This window comes from Macaca fascicularis, chromosome 2, assembly GCF_037993035.2.
Source record: "Macaca fascicularis isolate 582-1 chromosome 2, T2T-MFA8v1.1".
Classification (NCBI taxonomy): domain Eukaryota; kingdom Metazoa; phylum Chordata; class Mammalia; order Primates; family Cercopithecidae; genus Macaca; species Macaca fascicularis.
This window is the reverse complement of record NC_088376.1, coordinates 126,067,212-126,094,956: the sequence shown is the minus strand read 5'-3', so window position 1 is coordinate 126,094,956 and position 27,745 is coordinate 126,067,212. Positions and strand designations below refer to the sequence as shown.

At 38.4% G+C, this 27,745-nt stretch overlaps 1 long non-coding RNA gene across 2 annotated transcripts in view; it reads right to left on the bottom strand.

The window, feature by feature from the left end:
* LOC135969741 (uncharacterized) overlaps window positions 1-27,745 on the bottom strand; it is a 139,104-nt gene that overhangs the window by 103,722 nt on the left and 7,637 nt on the right. The window contains exon 2 of one of the 2 annotated variants that reach the window (XR_010585159.1): window positions 531-639. The exons of the other annotated variant lie outside the window; for it this stretch is intronic. This is a non-coding gene — a long non-coding RNA (uncharacterized lncRNA). The remainder of the gene's footprint in view (window positions 1-530; window positions 640-27,745) is intronic. 2 annotated transcript variants of the gene reach the window in all.

The following is a 27,745-nucleotide window of genomic DNA, read 5'->3' as shown; positions in this document are numbered from 1 at the left end:
AAGCGTAATTAAGTGCACAGAATAAAGTAGATGCCCAATAATTGTTCATCTCTTGCCCTCCTCTCTCAACAAAACTGGCTTCAGAATCTTTCAAACCTGGAGCAAATGATAATGATACTTGGGAGGGAAGTACACAGTGGTGTACGACAGCATGAGAAGTTTCAAGTGGTGAAGTTAACTAGGTTAAGTGAGTGGCAGGGACAGTGATGAGAAGGGGATGAATTAGAGATATTCATCCAGGATATAGGATGAGTAAGACCTGGTGATTGACTAGAAATGGAAAGTGAGCACACATATCCCCTACTCTTCCTGCCAAATAAAGCTGTTCCGCACTTTGCATCAGTTATCTAATGCTATAATAATGCACCACAACAAACAGCCAAAAAACCTCAGTGGCATATAATACATTAATTTTTGCCCATGACGTTGTTTGTCCATTGGCTAGCACTGCTGACCTGAGCCAGACTCAGCTAACCCAGCTGGGTTCACTTACGCATGTCCAGTCAATTGGCAGGTCTTCTACGACCTACCTGGGGGAAGATAACTGCATGTTGCCTGGAACAATGAAGTCACTGGGCCACTATCTCTCTCATCACTCAGCAGATTCACTGGGCTTATTCACAAAGGGTAAGCAGAGTCCTGAGAGAAAAAGCAGAAGCAGATAAGCCTAAGCCTCTTAAGGCCAGATTTGGGGCTGACACACGCTCCCTTCTACCATGTTCTATTGGCCAGAGCAAGTTACTGACAATTGGCCACGCAATAGGTGTCGCTACAGGGAAAAGGGAGATGAGAACTGAGCATATTTTTGCAATCAATGTACCACACACATCAAGTTAGGGAAGTTGAAGATTGCACAGGGAGGAAAGGGTATCGGCCCATAACCCCAGTCTCCTCTTGTTCTCAGATGAATCTCCCTGCTACAAATTTATGACAGAGTGAATGTCCATCATCAATTATTTGCATCCCCTCTCATGACTGAAAAATTGAGTTTTCAGCTTTTTGGATGCAGGGTCCCTGTCTAACCTTCACCACAATATCAGAGATCCCCACTTTGCAGAAGCAATCTGGAAAAATTTTATGCAGATTTGTAAACCAATTCTATTTCCCCAGAGACTTATTATTTTTGTTCTCATCATTTTTGATTGATCTTGGCAAGATCTGTGAGTCTGCTATCCTCTGACCCTTAGCTCCCAAATTTCTCTGATCCCAGCCTCTCTGACAAGCTGATTTGTAATGATTTGTAAACAAATACTTCCATTTATTGGCAGTGCTTATTTGTAAGGCAATTCAGTGACCAATCCTTGCTTAAGTCTCTTGTCTACATTGGAAAATTAGATTTTTAAAAAATGGAGGGACCCATGGGCATAGTCACTGTTGGAGATGGAAATCAGAATAACAGTTTGAACAGTGTTTCCACTGAGGTTTTCAGCTAGTATAATAAAAAACACCACCCTTAAATCAACAAACTATTGCTCAGTGATTGAGCAACTGATTGAACAGTTCCTTAAGTGATTGTGCAGAAACCACCTTCCAAGTCGACTAACTAGGCAGTCTTCTTACAAGCTGTAATTTTAGGGCTGTGGAAAACACATCTATCCATCTGCTCAGTGATAGCTGAAATTGACAGTGTGCGAAGTGTCTTATTACATAATTAAAATTAAGGGTAAAATTGCAAATATTTCTGTTGGCTTTAACACAAGGATTTGCATTCATATGAATGACATGATTAGACAGGAAGATAGAGATTTGATCATTTATTGTTTCATTCGTTCATTCATTCATTTTTTGGAGACGGGGCCTCCCTCTATCACCCAGTCTGGAATGCAGTGGTGCAATCATAGTTCACTGCAGCCTCGAACTCCTGGGCTCAAGAAATCCTCCCATCTCAGCTTCCCAGTAGCTAAGACTAATTTTTTCTTTTACTTTTTTTTTTTTGTGGGGAGTGGGTTTCACTAAGTTCCCCAGGCTTGTCTCAAACTCTTAACCTTCAGCAATTCTCCTGCCTTGGCCTCCCAAAGTGCTAGGTTTAGTTGTGAGCCACTGTGCCTGGCCTGTTTATTTATTCCTCCATTCATCAAATATATTCTGAGCACTTACCTGAGCTTTGTTCCTTTCTTTCCACTACCTTTTATCCTTTTAAAAAATATTCTTTCTTTGCTTTTCATTTTCTTCCTTCATTCCTTCATCTTCCTTTAAATTTTACTTTTCAATCTAAAGTAATATTATGATGCTAGCTACAAACCTCAATGCAGAACTCTTAGCAGTTAGAAAGGACCAAGCAAAGGTGTCATCTACTGAGTTAGTTGGGCCTAATATATTAAGCAAAGTTTTTTATTCTGATGTCTTCACATCTTGGTGCCTTTCTGACACTGGAAGGGACTGCCCCTCCCAGAGCTAGCTAATTCCTAGAGACAGCAGACAGCTGGCCCCAGAGAGGACACCTTTCCTATGCAAACCAACCAATCCAAAGCTCATACTTCCCAGTCTTCTTTATGGAGCTCTTACATTCTGGGCTAATATTCACCTTATCTAATCACCCCAGGGCCAGGTACCAGACAACTAGGAACAGCACCCAGGCCCAAAGCCCACTCAAAGTACCCAAACTAGCCAGTTCTAACCCTGTTTACCCCACCTCTCACATTTCTTCCCACAGAAACCACAATAAGGGTGCTTGTCTTGCCGTGTTCCCTCCTTACTCTCTCTGCCTCCTCCTGACCCTATGGCTTCCTCATGTGGCCCTATGTGGAATGCTGGGCTTACTGTTTCTAGGTATCTGAATACGTAAGGTCTCCATGCCATTTCCACGTCTGCATGTCTCTCCATGCTTGATTAAAACAAATCCCAGCTAGATTTTAAAACACCTAAATACATGGAATTAAACAAGAGGTGAGAGGTGTCTGTTTGTCCAGATCCCCTTCCCACACGAGTCAGAGCTGACCACTCTGATATGAAGAAAAGCGAATCCAAAGGATACCTATCAGTGACAAGGAAAATAACAGAGATGGGTTAAAAATCCTTCATGCTCGGCCCCTGAGCTGCCCAATTTTCCTGCCCTGAGAGAGGAAGCAAGAGCCTGCATCTCCAGGCATGGCAGCAGCAAGCAGGGACCTGCTGAGTGTCAGATTTTGTTCTCTCTTCAGTAAATGGTTTGGAGATAGAAAGTTGAACAAAATGTGTCCCTGCCCTGAAAAGGACTACCTGCTGGTGAGGGGGAGAGACAGTACATGAATAACTGCTTTGAACATATTAAAGTTCTCCACTCGGCTCTCAAAGAAGTCTTTAGGCACAGGTGACATTTGCATTGAATCTTGAAGAATGAGCAGAAGTTTACTTAAAGAAGGTCAGATTGTGGGTCTTTGATAGAGGAATATGATTCTTTGCATGAATAAAAGGTGTGTGAAAGGGTATGTTGAGCTTATGTTTAGAAACTTGATCATGTTTCCATGGTTTTGAATTTTTCCTGCTTTTGTATCTTCTCCACCAGTAACTGTACCTAATCAGCAAATTCCAAGACTAGAGCAGAGCTGCAGAGTTGTGCTGTCAGTCTCAGGAGATAAATCATCCCTGGGGATTGCCAATTTGAAGGCAAGGGGGCAGAGCCTTCTCTCTCTTCAGAATCCAGACCATCTGAGGGCCAGGCAAATGGGACAAAGCACCATAGTTTGCAAGCATGGGCCTTTTAAGCACCATTTGGAATAATATCAGGGAGGGAAAAAAAATGAGCTGATGAGTTGAATTTTTAGCAGTAGATTTATATACTACATCACTGCACTTTATTCTTCAGCAAACTGTTATGTGTCCAACCAAAAACATTGAAAAATGAGGGTGGGAGCACAGGGGCTACCCTTCTCAAGATCCCAGCTGTTAAGCGTGGCAATCTCACTATTATGGTGGCCCGGATCCTTGGCAGTTATTGATGCTCACCAGTTCCCAAACTTCAAAGGTTTGCAAAATGTAGCCCTCTTTAAAAACTTAAGGCACTCCATTAATTTCAAATTGCTCTACTCTGCCCAGACCCAAACTGTACTCATTTCCAAAGGAAACGATTCCTGAGAATCTGAAGAGCCTTAATTATTCTAAATCACTCTGCAAGGCAAGCACAAAATTAATCGGGCCTCCAGTATGTGTGTTTGGCAGCAGGAATGCAGCAGAGAATGCCATAAATAAAAACACCAAGTTCGGCTGTTGGCCAAAACCTCAGGAAAGTCTGTTTTCAATTGGGCAAAACAAAGCTTCACCAACCTGTTTAACACATTATACTGTGTGGGAAGAAAAACTGGAAAATGTCTCAAATAAATAAATAAAGCCCTGATGAGCAGGGAGGTGCTTCTGTACTATTAACCTATTAGCAGATACATTTGCTTATTTTCTTAAAATGTTAAAATAATTATCCTTATTTCCTGGTAGTAGGTCAATGCTGTTTCCAGCTAGACAAAATTCAAGGTTTTCATGCACATGACCCCTGTAGGAGCTAAAAAGTTCTTTCCTAGTTTGCTTCCACTTGTTCTATGTTTTAGAATCCAAGGATGCGATAAATGGAAGAAATCTTAGAGTTCTCCTTGGTAGAGGAGATCAACATAAAACAAAACATTCTAAAGATAAATCATCATTATCATCATCCTGAGCATTTACCAAGCATTCAATATGTGTGAGACACTATGATAAAAGCTTCAAATGACAACTCTTGAATTCTCACAACTCTATGAGAAAAGGCCTTTTATTAGCATCATTTTAGATATGGGAAACCCAGAGAGACTAGGTAACCTGTCCAGGATGACACCACTGAGAAGTGGAGCAGGGATTAAAACCAAGTTCTACTGGACTACAGACCCTGCCCTCCAGCCACAAGGCTGGACCACAGTGCAGGTGGGGCCAGAATGAAGACCCAGTTTTTCAAACTTCCTTTAGTTATCCTCATACAGAATGTTGGCTGACAGAGACACGGGAAAAGAACATAAGTACCTTTCAGCCCCTTCCAAGATGATGAGTATCTTAGGTAAGACACCATGTTTCTTCCTATTGTACACCCAACACCGACTACATTCAGGCCTTAGGTTATTGATCAATTGATGTTTACTGGATAAGGGAATGAATGAATTTGACTCAAAGTCATGTTCCCATAGACAGTTTTCAAGTTTCAGGTAAACAACACAATGCTACCAATGTCTAGATATATCAGAAGTTCCCAGGACAATTTGGCTTCCAAAAATATCCATGCATTCACTTAAAAGGAAGAGTTATTCCAAATCTTCATGTTTCACCCATCCTAACATGTACATCAGTCAGCAAGTGGACAGAAGGAGTTCAAGGTCATTATAAGGTTGTCCTTGACAAAACACTTGAACCTAATTGAGATTCCAGCCCACTAATAACAGCTTCTCAGCCTTTGTCTTAGACATAATCCAGCTGAGGGATGAAAAGGAGAGCTGCAACTGAAGGTACTTACTAAAATAACAAGAGAAATTTGTGCAAAGTGGCTGAGGCCAGTAATCCCAACATTTTTGGGGGCTGAGTGGATGGATCACTTGAGCCCAGGAGTTCGAGACCAGCCTGGGCAACATGAGGAAACCCCATCTCTAAAAAAAAAGAAAAGAAGAAAAAGAAAAAAAAATTAGCTGGGTGTGGTGGCACCTGCCCGTAGCCTAGCTACTTGGGAGGCTGGGGTGGGAGGAGCACCTGAACTCAGGGAGGTAGAGTCTGCAGTGAGCTGTGATCACACTACTGCACTTCAGCCTGGGCGACAGAGCAAGAGACCCTGGAAAGAAAAAAGAAAAGAGAAAAAAAAGGGGGGGAAAGAAAGGAAAGAAAGGAAAAGAAAAGAGAAGGCAAAGAAAGAATGAAGCAACAAAAATCAGACTGCCTGAGTCCAAATCTTTGCTTTGTCATTTAACAACTGTGTGACTCAGGCAAATTATTTTGTATTTTTGTGCCTTATTTTCCTTAAATGTAAAATGGAGATGAAAATAAGAAATCTGAAGAACCAGAGGGATGCTCTAAAGACTGAATGAAATGGTACATATAGAGCATACAAAACAGTGCCTGGCTCATGGTAAATACTTAAGAAAGGTTAGATATTATTAATTTTTATTTCAAATTTATCCATGTCTTTAAATCTCAGTTGGAATAATGTGAGTTAAGGAGGGTCTACCATTCAAAGGATAGTAATACCCTTTGGTAATAAAGCTATCACCTTATTTGCCAATTTGATCTCTTAAAGATGCAAGTTCTATTTCCACAACCTGGATAAGATGCTATTACTATACTCTCAATATAAATGTACTCAATTTGCTTGAGATAAAACTGAATAAAACAAACTAAAAAAATTTACCTATATAGCCTTAAATATAAAAATGGGTAAAGTGATCAATTATGATTAACCTACTGTGTGTTGGTACTTCATGTAATTTCTAATGTTCACCACCTTAAAAGAACATTATTATCCTGTTTCATAAATGTGAAGCCAAAGGCTCTGGAAGATTAAGTAATCTACATCAGGTTACACAGCTAGAAAGTGACTGAGATGGGTTTTGAATCCTGCTTTCTGACCAAAGTCCATCTTATATGTCATTTCTTCCATTGACTATGGTTCTCAGCCCTGACAGAACATTAGAAATACATGGAAAGCTTTTTAAGCTATCAGTACCCACAACCCGTTCAAAACAACTGAATCATAATGTCTAGGGATGGAGGCAGGCCCAGGCACCTGTAATTTGTAAAGCATTCCAGTCAGGGCTGAGAACACTCATTTAGACCGTGCTCTCTCTCAGAAATGTCTAAAATAAAGGTTAACTTAAAGGCTAATTCACCTTTCACGTTATCTAGTCCGTGAATTAGTTGAAAGTAGCTTAAATGAAAACTCATTTGCATCATGTACTCAATAAACTCCAGTTCCTTTCTTAGAAAGCCATCCATCCAAATTTTAATGAAGGACCCTACATCACTTAACTTGTTTCTAGACGATGAGCCATGGATTTTTTTTCTAGTGATTTCCTTTTTTCCTTCAAATAGTATTTTTGAGAGCCTCCCTTTGTGTACTTATTGTTAGTTATCAGAGATATAAAGAAAAATGAGCCACTGTTCTCCTCAAGAAGCTTGCAATTATTATTGCAACAAATATCTATTGAGCATTTTGTTAATGCTGGGCACCATATAAACCATTGGGTATATAGTGGCAAACAATGAACACGTAAGTCTTGCCCTTTGGGACTTACCATCAAGTAGAGAGAGAGTTGATCAGCATGCAAATCAATAAATTAATAGATAATTACAAATTACAGTGTTATAAAAAAAATAGAGAGGGTCTCCTTTAGATTGTATGGTCAAGGGTAATTTCCCACAAACCAGCTTAAAAATTCTGAGACTATTTGATAGTTGTCTGGTTTATTCACAGCAATTAATTACATAAAAATGAATAACCAGTATATACTCTTTTGTGTCTGACTTTGTTCTCAGGATGTTCTTGAGATGCATCTATGTTGTTGCATGTATTAATAGTGCATTCCTTATTATTTCTAAGCAGAATTTCATTGTATGACTATAGCTTTAGTGGCTTTTATGCCACATACGTTTATTGTACTTTCCAAAGCTTAGTCCCAGTTTTGAAATATATGGCATGTAGTAGGCATTTAATACACATTAGCTGATTGGATGAATTCTGACGTTCATAGATAATACCTGTTGTTCTATCTTCAGTGTCCCTTCCCACAATATTTATGTGATTTTAAAAAAATTTAGAGTAGGCATCAATATGAGCCAACAGGAGACAGCAGTGAGTAAATATTTACATGGAAGGCAAATAATTTATTTGGGACAGGGGCAAGAAATCATCAAGAGCACTAAACCAGTGTATTCTCAGGATCCTTTAAAATCAAATGTGTCTAATGAGCAGACATTGCCCCAATTGTAAACATGTCCATGGCTGGATATTAGTCTTAGCACTAATGTTAATTAATACCAAAAACTCAGATGCATGAAGAGCTAAGGATACTACTACTGTCACTTTCTAGGAAAACTTGGCTTGGGTTTATTTATCTCTGCCTTCACTGTAGCCTGGGTCACAACACTTAGAAGCTAGTAGGTGCTCAGTAAATATTCCCAAAATTGAAGTGAATATAGATAAATTGCTTTAATACCAAATATGAATGTTTACAATGTGCAGTTGGGAGCTGTTAAGTGAAACCCTTACCCAGCCTGCATTTTTATGCAGGGCACATTTCTGAGCAGAGATTGATGTTCTCCTTAATGTCTCCCATGAAACCAGACCAGCATTTAAAACAGTTAGTATGCCAGAAGCAGTCTGGGAAATGTCAGTGTGGTTTGCGATTACGAGCTGGTCTAAGCGAAGAAAACAAGCTCCCTTTAATAAACCAAGCTTTGTACAGGCTGCAGAAACCTATTAAAATGAAGGGAGACTGACTTCACTAAAATACTTAGACATATTATTGCCTTTTAAAATGTATTCATTAATTACAGGATAAAGCCATCAAAAGTGATTCCATTTTGATGGGAGGCACTTAAAAGATAGTTATTGAGCTTTCAGTTTCTGGAGTCAGATGGAATTAAGTCTGACATTTCCTACCTGAGACCTTTGGTAATCCACCCAACCTCTCTGAGCCTTAGTTTCTTAGTTATAAAGAGTTGGTAATACTCATAAACTTACTGAATTGCACTCTGATTACATTATATATTATAGTGTCTTGCCAGACAAATTGTGGTTGGCAGTCCAGCACATCATCACTATCTGAAAGCTTAGACTACAGAATTTTAAGCTCTATCCCAGACCTACTGAACCATAAACTCCATTTTATCAAGATCTCCAGGTTACTCTCATGCATCTTACAGTTTGTGAAATGTAGACCTTAAGCTATTACAAATGCCAGGCACACAGTAAAGGCTTGAGTAACTATTAGTTATAGTTGCTCCATGAAAAAAAATGTTAAAAATATAATTACGGCCAGGCGCGGTGGTTCAAGCCTGTAATCCAAGCACTTTGGGAGGCTGAGACCGGCAGATCACGAGGTCAGGAGATCGAGACCATCCTGGCTAACATGGTGAAACCCCGTCTCTACTAAAAAATACAAAAAACTAGACGGGCGAGGTGGCGGCCATCTGTAGTCCCAGCTACTCGGGAGGCTGAGGCTGAGGCAGGAGAATGGCGTAAACCCGGGAGGCGGAGCTTGCAGTGAGCTGAGATCCGGCCACTGCACTCCAGCCTGGGTGACAGAGCCAGACTCCGTCTCAAAAAAAAAAAAAAGAAAGAAAGAAAGGAAAAAAAAATTATATATATATATATTAATTACAATGTGGTTTTATTCTCTCCAAGGGGATAGTCAGGTGCATTTCCTTCTCATATTATACACGTCTTTTATCTTAGAATTCCTTCACCATTGCAATGATCAATGACCCTTTAGTATACAGCATTCAACATGAACACCTGCTTTCTTAGCTTTGATGGTCATTTGCAAAACTGGGGTTCAATAGTAGACATTCATCACCTAAAATGCAGGCTAGATTGCTTTGTGGACTACAAACTTACAGGTTTATCAAAATGGGCAGGCTGGTGTTAAAATGAAATTACTAATTGACCTTTTTCTCTTCCCACAGCCCTGAATAGCATATATTGGCTTTAAATGGATTGTTCACACTCTGGAAGCTTAGTCACTGCTTTCCACACCCAAAATTGACAGCAAAAGATGAAACATAAAGAATAAAGGGTAAAAATGTAAGAGGGCATCATTTCTAGTTCCTTTGAGCCTATTTTAACAGATTGGACATAGAGTATGTTCAGTGGGGGACAACAATGCTTTCCTCATGAATTTTTCTTTCCCTGCATCAAACACTTGTGTGTGTTGTCTGAAAACCTCTAAGAGAAATAAGTAGTTCAGCATTTGGCTTTAAGAATTCTCCATCTCCCTTGGATAGAAAGCTGGGAGCATAGGAAAAGCAATGCATTCTTTATGAGTTTCAAGTAGAAAGTTCAAACTGTCGAAATTTTTCAGAGCAGCATGCTGGCCCCAGAGCAAATGGACTGAAGATGGTGCCAGGCTGTAAAAAGTTAATTTACTGCAGTCTCTTCTAAGAACCATCGAGTTATTTTAAATTCTAATGCAACATTTTGATCCTTCTACAACCATACCTGAACTGAAACAGAAGAAATAGGAGGCATTTACAATGGAAGGTTTTAAAAGGTAGAAACAGAAATTTGCCCTCCTGTTTGTGTGCTGACCTGAGTTGTTATTGCTCTCTGCCTTCATTGATCATGCTTTCTAGTCTCCTAAGAATTGTACCAACCTACCTCATGGAGATCAGGTCTCCTTGCACATTTGTACATCATTTGGATAATGTTATCTGATATCAAGTTGGGGAGGCACAACTTGTCTTCAGTGACTGTTCCCTAACCTACACACACACACACACACACACACACACACACACACACACTCTCTCTCTCTTCCTTTTTGGGTTCTTTAGACCCATACTTAACAAACTTACCTTCATAGTGCCCTCAAGGTGCCATAAGCCTCTCTTATTATAGAAAATAAATGTAATAAATCAATGTACATTGCAATATTAGTGTCTGATATCACTTTTCTATTTTTTAACTTACTATGGGATGTTGAAGGTATATACAAATGACACAAAGAAAAAGATGTTTCTACAATATCCTCAGAAGACTTCCTATCTCACAGAAAATAAAATTCAAATTCCTGACACTGGCCTTGCAGTCTTATATGAAATGCTGTCCCTACCTGCCCACCACTCTCCTCCTCTCTCTCCACCCAGGCACACCTGTGTCCCTGTGTCAGTCCCACAGCATTGGTACTTGATGCTCTCTTTGCCTTCAATACTCTGCTCCTAAATATCTGTTTGACTCCTTCCCCCAATTTCTTTGGGTCTCTCTGTAATGTCTTCATATCAGAAAGACTGTTTTCCTGGCAACCCTGAGTGAAATAGTTATCTGCCTCCCACTCCGGTCTCAGCTTTCATCTCCCCTTATCTGTCTTTGTTTTTCTCCATAGAACCACAACTTTATAGAGTATATTTTGTTGTGTGTTTATTATCTGGTCGCCCTGACTAAAATGTTAGTTACATAAAGTCAGGAATTCTGTTTGTTTTTTTTCCTTGTTATAGTCCTAGAACCTAGAAAATAGTCTGCGACAGGGCAGGGGCTTAATCAATAACTGTAATGAATGAATGAGTTCAACCTTTTCTGTGTTCACCATCCAGGTTAGGAAAAATACAAAAACATATCTAAAATAAATAAAAGATCATACAAAATTATGTATGTGTGTGTCCTGAAGTGACCCATGTATCCTTCCTGTATTCAGTACCCTCCCTGTGTCCCAGAAGTACTCACTATCCTGAATTTGGTGCTTATCATTTCCATGTATTTCTTTATATTACAAACATATGTATTCCCAAGCAATATGTAACACTGAAATAGTTGTACACTTTACTATAGCACAGCATTGCATAGTATAGTATGATAGTATAGTTTAATCGTATAGTAGAGAACAGTGATTCTCAAACTTTGATGCATATCTGAATCACCAGGGGAGCTTTAAAAAATTCCAGTTGTCCAGGCCCCATAAGAATTTCATTGGAAAATCTCTGGGGATGGGACGCCAACATTGTTTCTTTAAAGCTCCCAAGTTCTTCCAATGGGCAGCCGGGTTTGAGAACCAGCAGATATTACCCATGACAGAAAGTAGTAGTCTTGAATCAGCCTCACAAGCCTGCTGGAATCTGAATCCTGTTTCCAAATCTATAGTCTCTAGTGTTCCCCAGACACCAGACTCAGCCACCCAGGATGAATAGCACAGAAGTTCTTCTCAGACACAATGCTACCTCTTCAATCAATATCTGTCCCAAAATATTGATCAGACACAATGCTACCTCTTCAATTAGCCTAATCTAACTTGGGCATTTTTGTTCTGAAATATATTTAACTCTTAGTTACTTTAATATAACCTTTCATTTGTCTTTGACGATGTCCAAATAAATGGTAATTCCTTGCTTCATTAATTTGTCTTAATTTGTAAAACTTCATTAAAGTGCAATATATGTACAGAAGAATGCACAAATCATAATTGAGCTGCAGGATGAATTTTTACAAACCAAGCACACCCATGTAACAAGCACTTATATCAAGAAACAGAACATCACCAGCCCCCCAGAAGCCTCTCTCAGGCTTTTACACTCTTTGCCCTCCACAAAGGTAACGACTCACTTGACATCTAATTTGATAGGTTAATTTTGCCTGCTTTTCAACTTTACATAAATAAAATGCTAGAATATATGATTTTTCATCTGGCTACTTTATTTGACATAATACAATATACCTTACTTTTATTATTTATATTTTTAAAAAGCATTAAAAGAAAAGCCGTGCAGAAAAGAAGCCAAAGGCACTAATTATAAATAATAGATTTGATTCACTACATAGGAAAGTCAGAAAAAAAGTAAAAGTTTCTGTAATTTATTTTTTTAAAGATAGTTATCCATTTTTCTTTAAAGAATAGAGAAACTTTTAGATTACCTATTTTACCAACTCATTCATACACCTGTCAGTGTGCTTTTGCATAATGCATATTTCTTAGAAAACAACATGAATATATATTATTTGGAAAGGCATTATTGCAAAGGCAGGCCAGGCGAACTCTATGTGCCTTACTAGTGAATTACATAGTCCAAAATCTAAAATTCATTTTTATTTCAACTGGGGGTGTATGGTTTAAAGGCTAAATGTGAACTCACAATGATAATTTTAGGCTAATAACATTAATCTAAAATGCTTTGTGATTCATTTATTCAACAAATTTTGAGTTCTAGGAACGTAATGTTGAGCAATGCCAAATTCAGTCTCTGCCCGAATAGATCTTACAGTCTGGTGCGAGATAGACACTAATCAAAGATTAATGCAAATAAATTTAAATTTAATGCTAAGGGCTGAGCAGAGGCAGGTACATTCCTACTGAGAGCATACCAAGAGGAGAACTTGCTTGGAAGAGTTAGAGAGGGTCTCCCCAAGGAAGTGATGGTAGAGCCCATAACTAAAAGCAAGATGACAAGTGAATGATGGTGAGATTAAAAACGACCTTAAAATATTACAAACTACATATACACAAACTGAGTGTAACACCTCAGGGTTCCATTGTCTATAATATTCTCCACTATTTACACTATTATCCACCACACATATACACACATACACACACACGTGTACTTTGCTGTATAGCTATTATGCAACCTTCAGATGTCAGCTGAAATTTATTTTTCTTAAGGAAGAGGTCCCTAGATATTCTCCATGCATCAAAAGTAGATCAAGGCCCTCCATTATATGCTATTATATTATTCCTCACTTCTTCTTCATTGCATTTGTAGATGTGTCTCCTTTTGGTAAAGACACCATTCAGATGATGTAAACCATGGGCTTCACACAATGCCTTGCACATAAGTATGCAATACACATTAGCTCTTAATGCATGTAAGGTGTATAATCATTTTCACTTGTTTTAAATCTGTCTCTACAAAACAGTCTTCATGCTATGAAAGCAGGGACCATATGTCACATTTTACCCAGTAATCCCAGGACTGGACATGGTGCTTGTCCTCAGTAGGCCACCGTAGTACAGTGTTAAGTGTGAAGGCACTGGAGTTGGACTGTGTGTGTTTGAATGCAGTGCTAGTGGTGTGACCTCAGCCAGGTTGTCTAAACCCTCTTGCCTACATGTCGCATCAGAAAGTAGACACTGTGACAAAACTTATCTCAGGGTTCTGAGTGTCAAATAAGTTAATGTTTATAAACCAAAAGGAACAGTGTTTAATTCATGGCAAGAGATTTATGCATTAACTATCATGATTATTTAGGGATTCAACAACTACTACTATTCTACCTTGTCTCCTTTAATAACATCTTAGTGCCGTGAGGCCTTCTCTATAGAATCCAGGAAAATGAGAACAAAATTTTATGATGTTGTTCCCACAAAGCCCCTTCATGCATCCGGAGTCCTTCTTAATTGAGTTAACTGAGCCTTGGAGTAGGTCCATGAACCTTAGCAGGACTCATCAGAAAAAGGCCTAGATTGAGAGCCTGTTTGAAGAAACTTGCACTATTAAACACCGAACTCTGATTTTCCTTTTTCCACTTTACCAATTGGTTCCTCTCCAACTATATATAGCTCCATGCTCATCAATTTCAAAGAAATTTCAGGACTTTATATCTGAAAATAAATTTAATAATTATTCAGCACAACATTAGTGACTTATATATAAAGAAACTGAGGTGCAGAGACAAAGGGTGAGTGAAACAAGTTGGCACTGTGAGACTAAAGCAGATTAGGGATGATGGAGAGTACTAGGGACTTCTTCCTTAAGAGGCACACTCCTGGCCAGGCATGATGGCTCACGCCTGTAATCCCAGTACTTTAGGAGGCTGAGGTGGGTGGATCGCAAGGTCAGGAGTTTGAGACCAGCCTGACCAATGTGGTAAAACCCTGTCACTACTAAAAATACAAAAATTAGCTGGGCGTGGTGGCGCGTGCCTGTCATCCCAGCTACTCAGAAGACTGAGGCAGGAGAATTGCTTGAACCCAGGAGGCGGGAGTTGCAGTGAGCCAAGATCATGCCACTGCACTCCAGCCTAGGCAACAAAGTGAGACACTGTCTCCAAAAAAAAAAAAGAAAAAAGAAAACAATAGGCACACGCCTTGATTCCAAGAACAGTATTCTTTCAAACACACCACTCTATTTCTTAATTGCTTGAATTAATATCGTATTGCTCTTCATTTTTGAAGAAAACCAGAGGCATGTGGCCCAACAATGGAATAAAAAGTATGGTAACAGCATCTTTGTATATCCTCAAATGAAAGCTGTGGCATAGATTTTTAAAAATATGCAATGCAATAATGTTTATACAAACTAAATACATTCAGAGCTAATATTTAATGCATATTATGTTATATTAGGCATTGTGTGAAGCACACAGTATATATTATCTCACATTAGCTCTTAAAAAATAGAGAGCCAAGGATGAACATTACTGTTATAAATAAGTCTCACACAGCCTAGAGCATTTAAGTGACTTGCCAAAGGCTACATAGCTTATAAGACGTAAGATTTGAACTTGATAGTCCTATTCTAGAGCAGTTCTGTCCAATAGAAATGTAATTAGAACCACAAATGCAATTTTTAATTTTTCAGTAGCCACATTTAAAAAGTAAAAATAGGTGAAATTAATTTTAACAATATTTGTTATTTAACCCAATATCTAAAATATTATCATTTTAACATATAATCAAGGTAAAGATTATTAATAAAGTATTTAACATTTCTTTTATCATATTAAGTGTACATTTTACACTTGCAGCACACATCCATTTGAATGCTAAATATTTAATAGCAATATTTAATATATAGATTTTATAAAATTTACAGTTGGAAAAGATTTAAGTTATTCTAAGCATATCTAAAAGCCTTGCAATTCCTGAACTGAGTATCCATATTTTAATTTTACTTTTAATTAATACTAAATAAAATGAAATTTAAAATTCAGTTTCTCAGTCTCTGCAGCCACATTTCATGTTTTCAGTAATTGCATGTGACTTGTAGCTAGCCCATCACAGAGCATAGCTCTTGAGCCGAGGTCCTAGCCACTTTGCCTCTTTTAATATTACACTAACATAAGCACGGTGCTGCAAAGTCAAGTCTATAGAATCTAGGAAAATAAGAACTGGAGTCTATGATATGGTTCACCCAGGACCACTTCATGAATCCTGGGTTCTCCCTAACTGAGCTAACTGAGCCTTGGGGTATTCCCATGAAGCTCAGGGGACCCATTTGGAAAGGGTTTATATGGAGAAGTCAGTGAAGTCAGTTAAGGATAGAACCTCAGTAGAAACAAACAAGATGTGCTACTGAAATGAATTATTTTGCAAAGATACTAATATCTGGGACTTCTGAAGCAGATAACAGAACTTACTAGACCAAAGAGGGGCCACAATTTTCTCTAGAGTTAAGGAAAACGATGGGTCACCTCTCACCTTTCAAGTCAAGAGAATGTTTAGTTAGAAATTTCATGTTCTGACCATTCCAGTGTAAAAATGCCAACATGAAGTAGGGATGGGGTCAAATGGAAACACAGATATTACCCATAGAGCATTTAACTCATCACACAAATGGTCCAAAACTTTAGATAATTCCTTCTTTAATTAATTTATTCAATTACTCTGTTTTTTCTTATTCAATAAACATTTACTGAGAAGCTACTATGTGTTAAATACTTTACACTCACTATCTCGTGAGCATCATTATAATAACCCTACGGGGAACTTGTACTTACTAATCCCAATTTATAAATGATAAAACTGTGGTGGTATTTCTCTAGATCTGAAGATATGCTACGCAGATGCACACAAAACATATGTAGTACTTTTCCTCTTACAAAGCACATAGGTAAGAAAAAAGCACAGCACAATGCATTGGAGGAATCCAAAGAAATGGGGCATTCCCAGAAGGAAAGTATATATGAACATGTGGCAGAAGCTGAAAATAAGAAGTAAAGGTCATATCTTGTGCTTACTTAAGCAAAAACTTTGAGTTTATCCTGAGAAAAATGTAAAGTTATTAGGGGACATTTGAATAGGAGACTGACATAATGTTATTGGTGCCTTATAGTATATTAAGAATTAATTTTTGGAAAAAAAAGAAAACCAAATTCAACTGCAGACATGAATGAGTATGTGTTGGCTCATGTAATGAAAAGTCCAGCATGCTACAGGTAGGCTTTGACACAGGCGCTCAAAAAGTGTTATCAGAATTCAGTTTCTCTTTCCATTCCTCACTACTGGATCTGTTTTCTGCAGGTTTTCTCTACATACTCCCAAGGTAAGTGTCAGCAGTTTTGAGAATACATGATTCTTTGTTTATGTCCAGTGGAAAAGAGAGCGCTTGCTTCTCTGGAAGCATATAAGAAAGGCCTAACCTCTGCCTTCGTTTGATAATACATCCATTTTCGAACTTATAGGCCAGAGAAATGCAGTCTATTAACTGACATATACCTGAATTACAAGATCAATGCCTAGAGCTGGGGGTAAAGTCAACTTCACCATGAAGCACTCAACTGAGATTGGAGAGGAGTCTCAAAGAAAATTGAGACTCCTGGCCTAATGAGACATTTTTCTCTTAAAGAAATCTAAAGAGGTTAGTTACTCTATACTCCCAGACAATACCAGGCTAGGAGTGTGTCTTTGCCTCAGATACCACATACCAAAGCTTTAAGTTTTAATGTAACTTAAAAGGAGAATTTTTCAGATGTAGTAAGTATTCCACATGATACTGTGGTTGATGAGTCAATGGCTAAATAAAGGGCAGAGGAAAGGCGTGAGTGGTAGAAAACAAAGGGAGAATTACGCTGGTTGCAATTCATCATAGATACTAGTCAGAAGAAGAAATTCATTAATCTTCCCTCAAAATTGTAGGCATGGTCAAAGGAGACATTCCATCATTTTCCATCCCCATAATTGGTTGGCCCTTTTCTATACTGACAGTAAAAATCTCTGTGTTGGGAACTTACAGCAAAATGAACTGCCATTCTCTGCTCTTATAAGTAGAAATAAATTTCAACAGGAAAAAAAATAAGGTTATTTCTGTGAAACAAAACCAGCAAACATCTCCAATTAGGGAAGTTAGCTCTAAACAAAACAAAACAAAACAGAGAAATTAAAATTTGAATTTCAGGCTATGAATTACATCTTTTATTTTCTATTATTGATTTTTGCTAATTAGAATGAGTCCTATGAGTCCTTATTAAATGAAACATTTCCCCCAAGCAATACCATAAATCTTTACTGTGCCTTTTTATCTTTCTCAACAAATAAATTGTATTTCCTTGTGGTATTGCTTTTACTTTTAGTTCCTAATATTTTTTATAGCAAATGCTTTTAGAAACTGGTAGTTAATAAAACAGATTAAAAAGAAACAATGAAAGAACAGTTTCTAGTAGGATCCAAATTTCATTGGATTGAGAAATTTAAAATTAAAACATAAAGTTTAAAAATACACCTTTTCACAGTTTTGACCTTATATTTTAGTCTCTGTGCTTATGCAAAGTAAAACTTCTTGTAGGCTACTCTGCCTTCTTTCTTCTCTCTGCCTTCATTCTTTCACTTGCTTATGTCTATAAGGGTAAAATTAACAGAATGCACCATATCTTCTTTCACCTTAATATTAAGAACATCTGCTTGATGAGCCTATATAATTCATATTTAAATCCCTCTATGCTAGAACATTAACTCAATGAGGACGGGGTGGTTCTGCTTATTTCCATTGTATCTATGTCTCTCCCACATAGGAGTTTAAGAAATTTGTTGAACAAATAAATTTAGGGTGAGAAATCTGATGTTCTAAGGGTCAAGTGAGTATGCAAGTCTTAAAGCTATGAGCAGATCAAAATTATAGCATGGATCTTCTGATTTACCCTTACCCAATGTTCTATTATTTAATTAGAATGAGAATAATCAAGGATAACATCCCTAGACATATTGCTTCCATCTCCAGCATCATTTCCTCTCAGCTATCCCATCAGCTCCTAGTTTTCATTGGATATCCACAGAATTTTAAAAATGTTGACACCATGCTCAACTCCAGGGGCACATGGCCTAAGTTATGTCAATAATTGCATTCTACCTTCTGGTTGCAGTGGTTGGTGCAGGGTAGGTAGGTGTCCTAAGCTAATGCAATGTGATTGACCCTCAAAACCTCTATAAGTGATACGGTTTAGATTTGTGTCCCCAACCCACTCAAATCTCATGTGGAAATGTAATCCCCAATGTTGGAGGAGGGGCTGGATAAGTGGTGACTGGATCGTGGGGGCAGATTTCCCCTTGCTGTTCTCGTGATAGTGAGTTCTCACGAGATCTTGTTGCTTAAAAGGGTGTAGCACCTCCACCTTTGCTCTCTTCCTTCTGCAGAACTGTGAGCCAGTTAAGACTTTTTCCTTTATAAATTATCCAGTCTCAGGTAGTTCTTTATAGCGGTGTCAGAATGGACTAATACAACAAGAACTGCTCTTATATATGCTTTCTTTCTCTAGACAGAATGGAGTGTGGTGTGAGGCCTGGAACACCTGCAGGGCAGACAGAATAAGGCCTGTGGCAGCTGAAGCCATATTTATCCTTATGTGTGAAGTCAGTCAGATGAAATACAGATTCACCTAGAGGATGGAACTGAGAGAAGAAGGGAATGAGAGCCAGAGCCGTAAATGCCTGGATCAAGACACCCCAAAAAGTTTAACTCACCCTAGAATGTTCTGACACATGAAACAGCACATTTTCTTTATTGTCTGAGTTGGGATTTTTGGAGAAAAAGAGTCATGACAAACTAAGTCACCTATGTAGGGCTTCTACCATGTGCAAGTATGGTGATAAGCACTTAACACACAAGATTTTCTTTAATTTTTACCCCATCCATGTGAGATAGTAATTATATTATCCCATGTTACAGGTGAAGAAACTGAGGCTTTGAAGGGTTAAATGATGCACCCAAGATTATAGAACTATTAAGTGATAGATTCTGCCTCTAAAGCACACACAGTTAGCTAATGTATTATAATCCCTAAGATCACATGTCTCCTTTCAGATCCTCTAACACAACAGGCCCTTTCCCACTCAGAGCATTTTAACTTGGATGTCCCTTTGCCAAAAAAGGCTCTTCATATCATTCGTGTCTCAGGCCAATTAACACCCCTTAAACGGCCTCCTCTGCCCACCTTATCTAAAGTAGGCACTCCCAGGAACTCTTTATCCCATCACCCTATTTACTACATGATACTCTTCTCATTCTGTATTTATTCCCCACTAGAATATAAATTCCATGAGGGCGGAAACCTTGAACTTGGTTCACTCCTATATTTTCAGTACCCAGCCTAGAGTTTGACATAGGCAGGCTGTCAATAAACATTTGAATTTTTTGAATGAAAGAATGCCTCAATTAATTAGAAACGATTATGATTATTTAGATCATAATCTCACTCCCATTAAGTGTATTAATGAGATGAAGCAGGGATAGAGAGAAATGAAGAGATAAAGAAAGGCACTTTAGAGCTCTTGGAAGGCATGATCACGGGTAGCTTTGTTTTGCTGGCACCTAAGCAATTTGATGAGTCAGCAGGTCTGCATTCATCTGTGAAGAGCCAACTTATCATTTTAAATGTCCTCTGGATCCAGTCACATGCATGGCTACCCAGACAGCTATTTAAGGGAACAGAAGAAGTTGATTTCAGGTTCTGTGATTCATGGGCACAAGGAGACCGGGGGAGAGGAAGTGGAATGAAAATGAGTGCTGAATAAGAGACCAGTCCTTGGCCAGGCCTGCATAAATTCAGGGGGCCTCCACATCATGCTCCTTCCCCAATCCCAATTCTCCTGGAGCATTCTTGGCAAAACTCTCAACCCAAATCTGTGACCTGAGCCCACCTAGTTTCAGAACTGCAGAGACGGACACTTCTATGGACATTGCCAATGTCCCACCTCAAGAGCAACCCTGGGGAAGTTTACCCACTTTTCTGCCTCAGAAGGCAACTCGGCCCTAAAATGTGGAGTAACTAAAGTTCCAGGGGCAAACCCCAGCCAGTGGAGGACAGAAGTCAGTGACTAAGTGCCCCAATCCCCCATTCTTTGATTGGCAATTTATCCAAACTTTCCTCAGAGGGGCCCCAGCAAGACTGAGGTCTAGTTACTCACAGTGGGAATCCACTTAACAATGTAAACTTTATTGGCTTTTCCCCCCTCTCTGTCTTCTTTTTCACTTTGCTTTCCGGTAACTCCTTCCTGCACCCAAGCCCTTATCTCAGGATTTGCTTTCAGAGGTACCTTTGAGCAAATTACCCAAAGATCCTCTGAGATGTGTGAATGCAGAGAGGAACCCTCTCTGGTGGGAAAGTCAAAGAAAACAGGCACTTCTTTCTTTGTACTGCCATAAGCCCTCCACAAGCATAACCTGTATTCACTCAGCCCATGTCGCCTGCCTTCTAGCCCAGGTGATTCTGTGCAGCCCAGAAGTACATGGCCTTTCTGCCCTAGCCCCTAGGCACAGAAAGTGTCTTTCTAATGTAACAAAAACATTTCTAAGGTTTACCAAACGTGTCAAATCCTAAAGCAACCTATCCCCCAAAAGTCTGTTTTCTCCATCGTAGTGGGAACATTTGCGTAAACCTGTTATACACAACGACAATGATTATAATAAAGGGTACATATGTTTAAGTTTTGTTTCCAATATCATACATTACCTCACAGGGTTCTCACAGGTGGATACTATTCCCATGGTACAAATGAGAAAATTGAGGCTTAGAGAGGATAAGTAACTTGCCCGAAGTGAAACTAGCTATTAAGCTAGGATGTGATTAATCCAATATTTAAACGCAGATCTCGTAATTCCAATTCTTAAAACCTTTTCAAGGGCCTGGTGCAGTGGCTTATGTCTGTAACCCTAGCACTTGGGGAGACTGAGGTGGGAGGATCATTTGAGCCCAGGAGTTTGAGACTACAGTGAGCTATGATAGAGCCTGGGCAACAGAGCAAGACACTGTCTCAAAAACAAAACACAACAAAACAAAACCAAAAACATTTTCACCAGCCCAAGCACCCTTGTAAGCAGCCCATGAAACAGATATTTTAGAAACCTAAATAGTCTTTCTCTTACTTTATTGAGTTCTATAAATTTCCTACTGTAAAGTAGGAAATTTTGCAAAGTAATTTGCAAAGTAATTTAGAGGAATAAGTACATGGCATAAATAACTCAATATTTCTTTTTTTTTACTGAATGGATGAATAACTGAAAGGATGAGTGAGGAGAAAATGGAATTTCTTCTTTATTGATTCCCTAATAATGCTAATTAAAACCAAAATGACTAACTGATGACAACCACCACTATTTACCAAAGAGACTCAAGTAGAGTAAAGAAATGGTGGGTTTGAAGTCAGACCAAGGACTGGAATCTTGCCACTTATTAACCTTGAGAACTTGAACGTCTCACCTCACAGGGTTATTTAGAGGATCAAATAAAAAAATATTTTTTTCAGTACCAGGGACAATTTCGGAAACATACGCTTTCAATAAAGAGTTGTTTTATTAATTAACTAACATATACACAGATGTTTCTCAACTTATGATGGGGCTACTTCCCAATAAATCCATTGTACATTGGAAACACCATAAGCCGAAAATGCGTTTAATACACCTAATCTACCAAACATCACAGGTTAGCCTAGCCTGTTCTTAGACATGCTCAGAACACTTACAATTAGCCTGCAGTTGGGCAAAATCATCTAGCACAAAACCTATTTTATAATAAGATGCTGAATATCTCATGTAATTTACTAAATACTGTATTGAAAGTAAAAAACAGAATGGTTGTAATGGATACTCAAAGTACAGTTTCTACTGAATTCACATAGCTTTTGCATCATCATAAAGGCAAAAGTGTTCAGTTGCACTATTGTAAGTTGGAGACTGTGCTAAGTGCCTGCTCTATGTCAGCCACTGTACAAGCAATAAGGCAGGGAGGGACCCAATAAAAGATAGTGCCTGGACTCAAAGAGCCCCAGCCAGTGGGGGAGATGGGTTTATAAATCAAAGAGTAGATTTGAAATGCTCTTGAGTTCTGACTGTCCCCTGGCCATGGGTTACAGTGACCCTCATTGCCTCCTCACTCTCCTATGAGTTCCAGGAAAATCACTTAGCCACAGCTTTGTTTAGGATAATATGTGAATCATGGTCTGTGCTGAGTTTCTCTGTCCCTTTGTCATTTTGGATCAATCTGCATTTATCAAAGCCAAGTGATTCAGTAAAGTGCTGGAACACAGAATCAAATAGGCAGAAAATTTCCCACACTTCTAGGCTGTGGACTCTCAGAAGAAGAATATAGGCTAAGAAGACAAAGCCAGAAATCCCAAGTTTTAACTAGTTCCTGTCCTGTGGCTAAGGCAGCAAGTATGACTCTCAGTTCATGAACTTAGACGTACAAAAAATAAATAAAATAAAAATCTATATTTCTTTATGTGCTTTAAAGTCAACTTGGTTCCAACTCAGAGTCCACACCTTCTGACTGACTGGTAGTAGGATTGGTTATTTGGAATTCTTTGAGACAACCAACATGCTGGAGGTTGTGGATCATCACATCCTCAGAGAAGCCTCTCTGGTCATTGACTTTAATCTTGCCCTGGTTACCATCAAGAGCCCACAGTGCCTCCAGTCTACATAGACCCCCATTTCTGGTGGCAATGCTGCTTCAGGGCCATGCGTGGGACCTGCAACCCTTGGAAAGGCTGGAACCTCTACAGTCTCCAGGGAATACACACATTCATTCCCCTTGGAGGTCTGGACGTCTCTCCAGGGCTCTTCCATGGAGGACAGATGGAATCTCTGCTGCTTAGGGTGCGTGCACACACACACCCCCCTCTATCTCTCTTCAGCCTCCAAAAGTCCCTTTATCCTTCAAAATATTTTTTTGCGCTTTCTACTCTTGTTCTTTTGTCCCCCTCCCCTTCTCTTCTCTCTCTCTGCCAAAAGTCCAACATCATCTACTAAATCCAAAACCCAAAACGGAACTCTCCCCTTTGCTTTCTAGTTTGCTGCTAACCTGCCCTGAGGCAAGAGAGCAATCCTTGCTGCCTGCTTGAATGAGGGAAGGGAAAAGAAAAATACTTGAGGAAAAAAAAAACATGCAAATAAACACGTCTATAAGTGATTGCACCACAGTTCTGGGCTACTTGAGTTTCAAATGCAGTAAGCTAGTAGTCAAGAAGGGCTTCGACTAGCTAAACGTCTGATATCATATATCAAACGGTGAGCTCCATTTCATAAAAGCATATGTTTATAGATAATTAGAAGTTAGACATAAAAGGATATTGCTGCTGCAATGGTCGTATTTGGGCAGAATTTATTATGATGAGATGTGAGAAAGACAAGGCTGCAAGAAGTATTACAGGCCACCAAGCCTTTCAAGAGAGCCTGCATTGGCATCAAACAGCGCAGGAAAAACAAAGAAACTGAGTAGCTGCCATTCATGGGGCATTTACTACGTGCCAGTAACTTTATTATATGATATTTAAACTTCACAAAAAGGTGGAATGTGAGCTATTCAAGGGAAGAGATTTTGTTTCTTTCACTGCTGCATCCCATAGCCATGAACAGTTCCTGGCACACTGCAGGTGCTCTATACATATTTGTCTAAAAAATGAATATGTTGGCGGAAAAGGATGTCATCGTGGCAAGGAATATGGGAATTGTATTTTTTAGATTCCTTAACCTGAGAGCTCTTACTATGCTAATGTGTACTACCCATTTCCAAAAATGGAATACAGTCGTCCCTGACGCATGGGTTTCAGGACCGTCTCCCCCACCTAAGGATACCAAAATCCACAGAAGCTCAGGTCCTGTATATAAATGGGGCAGTAATTGCATATAACATATGCACATCCTCCCATATACTTTAAATCATCTCTAGATTACTTATAATACCTAACTCAATGTAAATGCTATGTGAATAGTTATCAGTATAACTATACAGCCTTTTTTATTTGTATTATTTTTTATTGTTATTTTTTATTTTTTGAATAGTTTCAATATGTGGTTGGTTGACTCTGCCAATGCAGAACCCAGGCATATGGAGGGCCAACAGTATAGGGTATAACAATTTCTGAACATAATTAATTATCTACCCCTATTTTCAGGGAGTATCTTGAATGAAGGCCTAGAACTAGTACTCTGGTTTCTAATTTCCAGCTCTGTAACACAAACCTTATCTCTATAAAAGAAAATAATGTTCCATACTCAGGTGTTTAACATAACTATCTTCCAAGAATTTAATCATACTCACAAATGATATTTGATACTGAGTTGCAGTAAAAGATAATTTTAACTTTTAAATAAATGTATGGTTTGAAGATGACTTTATAACAATTATGTGTGCTTTTTAAAAGAAGGAATGAAAAAATGATCAGAATAAAATGTCTTCAGAATTTTTTTTTTAAGTAATGAGTCAATTGAATTATCTTCATTTTCCAAATTAAAAACTAAGGTTTGAGAAGGCAATTACATAGTGGAAGGGATAGAACTTGGACCTAGATCAGCTTAGTGCCAAAGACCATACTTTTTCTAACCTTAATCCTGGGAACTGACCAAAAAAAAGAGAGAAACTGAGAAGACAAATTATGAAAGTCAGGAATGAAAGAGGAACATCTCTATGCATCTTACAGAAATAAAAAGGATTGCAAAATAGAGCTATAAAAAATTTTCCTCCAACAAATTTCATAACTTAGATGAAATAGACAAATTCCTGGAAAGCCACAAACTGGTGGAATTGACTCACTCAAAAAGAAATTAAAATTTTAAATAGACCTAAAACAAAGAGATTGAGTTACTAATTTTACAACTTCACACAGAAGGAAGCCCAAGCCAAGATGGCTTCACTGGTGAATGTTCCTAAATAGTTAAAGAAGAATTAATAACAATTCTCCATAAAATTCAAGAATAAAAAGAATGGAGCAGTGTGCAACTCATTCTATGAGGCAAATTCTACCCTGATACTAAATCCAGACAGAGGCTGCACAAGAGAAGAAAATTCTTTTGTAAAAATAATTTCAGTCTTTACTTTAGATTCTAGGGGTACAGGTTCAGGTTTGTACCTGGGGTATGTCCTGTGATGCTGAAGTTTGGGGTATGATTGATTCCATCACCCAGGTACTGAGAGTAAATACCCAAAGGAAAAGAAAATTACAGGCCAACATTCTTACACCTATAGAGACAAAAATCCTTAACAAAATACTAGCAAACTGAATCCAGTCAAATTTGTTTTAAATGTTGATTGACCATGACCAAGTGGGATTTATCCCAATTGTGCAAAAACTGATTTAGCATTCAAAAATCAATGTAATATAGCAGTACAGTAAAAAGAAAAAACAAAAAAAATTATCTCCATAAATACACAAAAAGCATGACTCCAATCCCCTTTCATAATAAAAATACACAACAATCTAGGAATGAAAGGACACTTCCTCAGTCCGATAGAGTGTATCTATGAAAAAGTCATGGCTAACATTATACTTAATGATGGAAGCTGAATGTGTCCCCCAAGATCAGGAATGAGACAAAGATATCCATTTTCACTACTTCTATTCAACATTGTATTGGAGGTTCTAGCCAGGCTAATTAGGCAAAAGGATGAAACAAAAACACGTCCAGGTTGTAAAGGAATAAGTAAGACTATTTCTATTTGCAGATTAGCATCATTTTATATATAGACTATCCTAAGAAATTCACTAAAAAATGATTAGACAAAAAAGAAAAACTCATCGAGGTTGCAGTGTACAAGATAAATATACAAAAACTAATTGTATTTCTATACACTAGTGTTATGGACTAAGTGTTTGTGTCCCCTCAAAATTCACATGTGAACACCCTAACCTGCAATATGATCATGTTTGGAGGTGGGACTTTTGAGAGGTAGTTAGTTTTAGATGAGGTCATGAGGGTGGGATCCTCATGATAGGATTAGTGCCCTTATAAAAAGAGACCAGAAAGCATGTGCTCACTTTCTTTCTCTGTCATGTGAGGCTACAGCAAGAAGGCAGTTGTCTGCAAGCCAGAAAATGGGCCCTCACTAGAACCCTACCATGTTGGCACCATGATCTGACTTCCCACCTTCCAGAACTGTGAGAAATAAATGATTGTTATTTAAACCCCCTGGTCTTAATTTGTTATACTAAACTAAGATAACTAGCAATGAACAACCCAAAATGAAATTAAGAAAGCAACTTATTTTAAAATAGCATTCAAATGAATAAAGTACTTAGCAATAGATTTAACAAAAGCAGGGAAAAACATATGCTCTGAAACTATAAAACGTTGTTGAACGAAACTAAAGAAAACAAAATAAATGGAAAGACATCCATGGTCATGAATCAGGAAACAACATAGTTAAGATGGCAATATTCTCCAAATTGATCTGTAATTCCACATAATCCCAATAAAAATCTCAGCTGTCTTTTGTTTGTGGAATTGACAAGCTGATTTTAAAATTCATAAAAATTTAAGGAACCCAAATAGAAAAAACACTCTTAAAAAAGAAGAACAAAGTTCAAGACTCATGATTCCCAATTTCAACGTTTAGTACAAGGCCACAATAATAAAACAGTGTAGTACTGACATAGGAGAAACACAGATGGAATAGAATTGAGAGTCTAGAAATAAATCCTTACGTTTACAGTTTATTAATTTTTGACAAAAATGCTGATACAGTTATGACAGAAAAGAGTTATCTTTTCAACAAATGGTGCTGGGAGTACCGGACGTCCACACACACAAGAGTAAAGTTGGATCAGCTTCTCATGCCACACACAATACTTAGCTCAAAGTGGGTCATAGATGTAAATATAGGAGCTAAAACCATAAGACTTTTAGAGAAGATATAAGAGTAAATCTTTGTGACCTTGGGCTAGATAAAGCCTTATTGAATATAAAACTCTTCATGGTTGCACGTGGTAAAGCAAGACTATAAATATTTTCCTTCTTCAAGCATGGTCCATGTTGATGTATCTCAGCCTCTGTTCCACCTGGTACTGCTCAAGTTTTAGCCCCAGCTCTTCTTGGGACCCTTGCACTTCTGCTAGGCTAAGTGTCCTACCCTCAACACACAGACATACACGCACACCCACGCACACACACACGATCGCCATTCCTGTATGCTGTA